The following is a 6,348-nucleotide window of genomic DNA, read 5'->3' as shown; positions in this document are numbered from 1 at the left end:
GGGCTGAAGATGGATGGAAGACACAGGATATTAACGGTGATCCCTGAGGCGTGGCCATGCCCATGTTTATTCACAGCCCACTGTTGTCCATCACGGTCATCTTGGAGAGCCATCAGATGGCCGTATTTTCTGGGCTACTTGTATTCTCAGTGGATCAGGTGCTGGGGTCTCTCCATTGCCCCAGAATCTGCAGGTCAGTATGAGGAGAGCTGAGCATGGTCCTGGTTCAGTCCTGCTCTTGTGAATCCCACTCTTTCCTGTAAGTGTAGGCCCCTTACATCAGCTCCCCATTTATATCTTCCAGGCAATCAGAGTAGCTTAGAGATGATAGTTCCTGTGAGAATGCAGAGAAGAATGAACCCGGATCTTCAGATGAGTTTTACCAAGGATAGAGGTCCCATGATCGGGAAACGAGTTGAAGGATCCTCTTTATGCAGGTCCTTCCCAAACTCCAAAGAGGTTTTGTGTAGAAGACGGCCTAAAATCATGTGTCTTTTGATCTCTTGGCTGATGCGTCTTTAGAGAACTGCAAAGCAAAGATGTTACTTCAAGGCTAAAGTAAGCCTGACCCGAGTCATGATATTTTCACTTGTTTCATATGCATGTGAGCGCTGGACATGGAACAAGGAAGACTGAGGAAGGACGGGTGCATTGGAATCATGGTGCTGGAGAAGATGGGAAGTACCTTGGACAGCTCACGGGCCAAACTCACCCGTCTAAGAAGAAGACGGGCCAGAATGCTCTGTAGGGGCATGGATGGCCAGGCATCATTTTAAATATTTGGGGCATGTTGTCAGGAGAGACAAGTGCATGGAGGAGGACATCGTGCTTGGTCAAATGGCAGGCAGTGATAGCGAGGGGAGACTTCAAGGAGATGCCCACAGTGACCGCCGCCATGGGCTCAGGCATCTGAACAGGACTGGACAGGGTTTCTTCTGTATGCAGAGGGTTGCTATGATTCAGAAGTAACTCAAAGACACCTCAAAACAACAACATCACCTGAAGACAGACAACACTTGGGCAGCGTCAGCACAGCCTTGTGAAGGTGAGATTTCCTCTTCAGCAAAAGGATCAGCCTTGTTTCCAGCAGTGGCTGAAAGTGTGGTCCGAAAGACCTGGAAGTCCCTATCAGGACGTTGCTAGGTCCTGAATTCTGGCTCATTCCCACCACAGGTTGCCCCAACATTCCCACTCAGTGACTGCCCATCACCTTCCTGACACACAGCTGCTCTGAGGGCTGGACCTGTGCACATAGGAGAACAGCAGAGGTTCCAAAGGGGATTCAATGACCTAGATTAAGGCGACAGGTGAAGGGCAGTATGTCAGGCGGCGGTCACCAGTGCCAAGGCTGAAATCGACAAGAGGGCTCCATACACAACGACTGAGAGGGTTCATGTCCATGAAGCACCATCCACCCACGGTGGCTTCTTCACTGTCATCTTTGTGAGGACTCCAGATGGCTCCCTGCGACCTGTGTTCCCACAGGACAAATGCCAGCGTCTTACAGGTGGTAAGAGAATGGGCCCCGATGTTCAAGTGGATTTTATGAAGGGAACATTTTCAGGAGCAGGAAGAGAGAAATGAGAGGGAAAGGTGCTCAGTAGTCAGGTCTTTTCCAGATTGTCTGTGGTCGCCAGGTGGATGCCCTCAGTCCATTTCACTGGGCGCCCTGCCCTATTGCAGGCAGCCCGTTGGAGGCCTTTTTCCTGACAAAGTTTGGTCTTGAGCTGAAGTGGTCACCTCTTCTCAGCCTCTATGGAGCATGTAGGTCTTGGAGATATTTTTCCTTGTGAAGGGATCTGACAGTAAATGTTTGTATCAGGCTTTAGTAAATCCTGTAAACGAATGAACAGAAAGATTTAGAGGACTCTGATTCTACTGTGACCTTTCAGAACATGGCTCACTTTTCCCCTCTGCTCGGAGTCCCACCCAGGTCTTCTCTGCGAGGGGCCTGGCTTTACTCCGGGAGGTCCTCCTTCTGGGACCTCTGTCTGCTCACCACACGAGCAGTCACATGGGCTACTGTTTGCTGAATTCCCGGCAGAGACGGGTGCAGGGGGGTCAGGTTGTGCTCTCCCTTAGGGCTGTGGGTCTAGAACATTCATGGCCCACACTCACCTCATAGATGGGAACAGCCGCCTGGTTGGCATACAGGGGGTGCTGTGCAGGAGAGAGGGAGCACATTAGAGGCAGGTATGGTGGCATTTGTTAAGGCACAGGTCCTAGTGAGCGCATGCCAGCACACTAGTCTGGGCGGTTCTTGTCCATGACAGTCCGGTTCTCATATCCCTGGATGTTCAGTCACGTCTCATCAGGAGTGGCCAATTCTGAGTTTTGACCATCAGTCTCTGCCTGTAACAAAACCTCCTACCTTCCTGTTGCATCTCCACCACCTCTCCTTGTTATACTAGGATTCCTGATTGTGGTTCCCAGGGGCCACTCTTGGCCTGAAGGTCCTCATTTATAGACACCAGCATGGATGCTGGAAGGGGCAGATGGGGACCAGAACAGGGTACTGGATAGTATCTGTTCCTCAATGGAGGCCCAGATCGGGGCAGGGTAGGTATAACTCTGCCTGGATTTTCCTTGAAGGAGTGGTGGGTCTGTGCTACAAGTGGAGTTTGCAGTCCCCCCTGCCCAAAGCCTACACAGCTGGGACCCCCTGTTGAGGTGGGGTGAAGGGGATGAGCTTACCATGGAGGCAGAGTTGTCAGATTTACCACGACCTGGTGGGTAGACACAAGAGTTAGCACTGCACACAGAGTGTAAAGGAATTTGAGATCCCTTAGGAGACACTGATAGGCTCTAAGCCTCCAGAGATTTGGGGAAGTGGGATTTGGGGAAGTGTCTCCTAGGGACAGTCACTTGGGATATTTTAGGGCTAAAGACGGAGTAAGTGAGGTTGAGGCATATACCCAACCCTAGGTCCCACAGGTCAGAGTGGACATGGCCACTTTGAAGATCTCTGATTTGAGGCTTCTCTGCTTCCATCTGAAGCCACAGAAAAGCTTAGAGGCACTAGGGGTGGTGGGCAGGAATGTACACCCAGGGAGACCTCGGGCTCCCAGTTTGGCAGGCTGAACAAATACTCACCAGAGGTCGATGCCGGGGGCTGCTGATGTCCAGGATCACTCTGGCTGCTGCCCATAGGAAAGTCAGGTTACTTATGAGTATACAGGCACAGGTCAGAGGGTTTGAGGTCAGAACAGAGTATGAAGAAGGGAATCCATTTCTTGGAGGGGGGTAGTGCCCATTTCCTTTCTCCATCATTGCTGTGATGGAGCGGGGGTGGGGCGGGGGGTTGCCCACAAAACAAGAAGCTGATAAACAAAGACCTTCTCTGGCTGCCATCCAGTGAACCCTGACCCTTATTGATGCCCTCTGAGTTTCTGAGACTCTACCTGTTTAAGGGAATGGAAAGCCCGGTCTTTCTCCCTCGGAATTGCTGTTGGTGTCAACTGCTGATCATGTGGATCACAGTCCAACGTGTAAACACTACACCATCAGGGCTCCCTATGAAGACCTTAAGAAGCCACAGTGACAATGGGCTCAGAAGAAAGGGATCCACAGGCAGAGGTCACTCCTACAGAAAACTGACCCAGAGAGACACAGAATATAAGAAAGGCATTTCCATTGACTGTTTGAGTGAATTTGGATAAATAATAGGAGATGCTGTTTGCTGAGTAGAGAGCCCTGCTGCCCAGTGGTTATGCATTGGGCTGTTAATTGCACGGTTAGTAATTAAAAACCACCAGTGTCTCCTCAGGACAAAGATGAGGCTTTCTACTCACATAGGGAGGTACAGTCTGGAGCCCACAGGGGCAGTTCTACCCCATCCTATAGCGTCGCCGTGAGTCAGAATCATCTTGCTGGCAGGGCGTTCACTGAGTGATAACACCCTCCCAATCAGCACTGTGGGCTTGTTGTCTGAATGAACTAGCACTGCACAGAGGAGAGGGGCCATAATTGTCTCCACTTTGTAGATGAAGAGACTGTGAGGACCAGTCAGAGGCCAGTCTACAGTGAGAGAGGAGCCTGGCTAGAACAAGAGGGGAGGTTCCTTGGGGGAGTGACAGGGGCTGGAGGACATGGAGAACCAGCACCCCAATCTGAAGGTGGAGCCTCCTTTCTTCTGGCCTGGGATCGGTCTCAGAGCAGTAGATGAGTGGGAGATGAGCCCTCGTACCCTCTAGTCCTGGCGCAGAACATGAAACATCCCAGGGCGGCCACCAGGAACACTCCAACCAGGCCTGCAATCACAATGCCAGTGATGGCTCCAGCAGAGAGGACCTGACCTCCTTCAGACCCATCACCTGCAGTGGACAGAGAGAATCTGGATCGTGATTCAGCCTGGTCAGTGTCAACACTAGCAGGCTGATCTGGGTCCATGTTTCCCAGGTTTGTTAGTCAGGGTAGACTAGAGAAATAAATTCATAGACACTCATGTGTGTATAAGAAAGAGCTTTATATACAAGATCAGTTGAATACTGAGAAAACATCCCAGTCCAATCCAGCTCAAATCCATAAGTTCAATATTAGCCCATATGTCTGATACCAATCTATAACGTCCTCTTCAGAGTCATGAAACACATGCAGTGATGATGAGTGCAGGCATATCACAGGTCAGTGGGTGCAGTGTTGTGGATCCAGTAGTGGTAGAAGCATTTCAGCACTGGCAGGGGTCTCCACGTGGGTCCTCCAGTTCTCAGGGCACAAGTTCTATCAGCATAGGACCATGTGCCTTGTCAGTAGAGCATCTCTCGGTGAGTGAGCAGAGAGAGGGAATGTCTCCCGCCTCCAAGGAGAAAAGACAGGAGGTCCCAGAATCATCAGGAGAAGGCCATACCCACACAGAGGTCTCACTGGTTATATCTTGATTGATAGGCTAGATTCCACCCCTTCACTCTTAATCCTCAAATTGACAAAGAATTCCATAACTACCACACCAGGTAATGGTGACACCTCACGAGAAGAGACCTTCTCCTCAATAACACCCATTTCTATTGAGTAACAATCATGAAGGGGCCTCTCCCCACAGGGCTGAGCCCCAATTACTCTCTGTCCTTTAGGGAAAGGCCGTCCAGGAGCACTTAGTTGTTGGGGGGGACTGTGAGTGCGATAGGAAACTCCTTGAAAACTATTCCTGTTCTTCAGCTGCTGTACCTTGTGTCAGGCTCTCCAAGCCCTCTCCTTACCTCTGGGCTGGAACCTGGTAGACAGATTACATCCTGGGTCTTATCATCATGTGAATGTCCTGTGATCTATTCCATTGACCACTGCCAAGACCAGGCCCCCTTTTTGCAAATGAAAAGGAATTGAAGAAGCTGTGGTTCCAGAAAGCTGGTCTTGTGCAGCGCTGCTCAGAGCCTCCCTGATTACATGCAGGTTCTGCCTATTGGTGTCTCTCTACTGTGGAGAAGGTGCATTTGAGAGGCTAGTGATGGAACAAGTGGTGGATATGACTTTGAGGCAACAGCATAATGCTAACACTTTGGGACACAGTTTCAGAATGAAATGTTTCAACAAATCAATGCAGCGCTGGAGGCATTAATTATTCTATGCCAAGAAATTTGGAAAGCAACTACCTAGCCATCTGACAGGAAACCAAACACGGAGCTCAGTGCTACTGCGCCCATTCAGACTCATGCCGACTGTAGGACACGGTAGAACTGCCCTGTATGTTTCTGAGACTGTAGCTCTTCACTGCAGCAGAAAGCCTCATCTACTTCCTGGAGAGAAGCTGGTGGTTTCAAACTCCTAACTTCATGGATCACAGCCCAATTCGTAACCACTATGCCACCAGATGATTCATATGTGTGCCTGTTCTAAAGAAAAGTGACCCAACTAAATTTAAAAATTGGGGGACAATATCATTAATATCACATGCAAGGAAAATTTTGCTGAAAATAATTAAGCATCAGTTGCAGCAGTACAGTGAACCCTCGTTTATCGCGGTTAATCAGTTCTAGACCCTACCGTGATAAATGAAATTCCACGAAGTAGGATTCCTTATTTGTAAATCAAATATTTTCGTAGTTAGAGCATAGAGGACATGAAAAAACACCCTTTAGTCACCATTACACTCATATTACCCAATTTATTAAACGAAAAAGGGAAAATACAGTAAAACATTTTGGACGTTACAATTATCATTTATTATTTATTATACAGTGAACCCTCGTTTATCGCGGTTAATCGGTTCTAGACCCTACCGTGATAAATGAAATTCCACGAAGTAGGATTCCTTATTTGTAAATCAAATATTTTCATAGTTAGAGCATAGAGGACATGAAAAAACACCCTTTCGTCACCATTACACTCGTATTACCCAATTTATTAAACGAAAAA

The sequence above is a fragment of the Echinops telfairi genome, unplaced genomic scaffold (assembly GCF_000313985.2).
Source record: "Echinops telfairi isolate 266 unplaced genomic scaffold, ASM31398v2 ScPeMD7_655;HRSCAF=1070, whole genome shotgun sequence".
Lineage (NCBI taxonomy): Eukaryota > Metazoa > Chordata > Mammalia > Afrosoricida > Tenrecidae > Echinops > Echinops telfairi.
Note: the sequence above shows the minus strand (reverse complement) of the source record.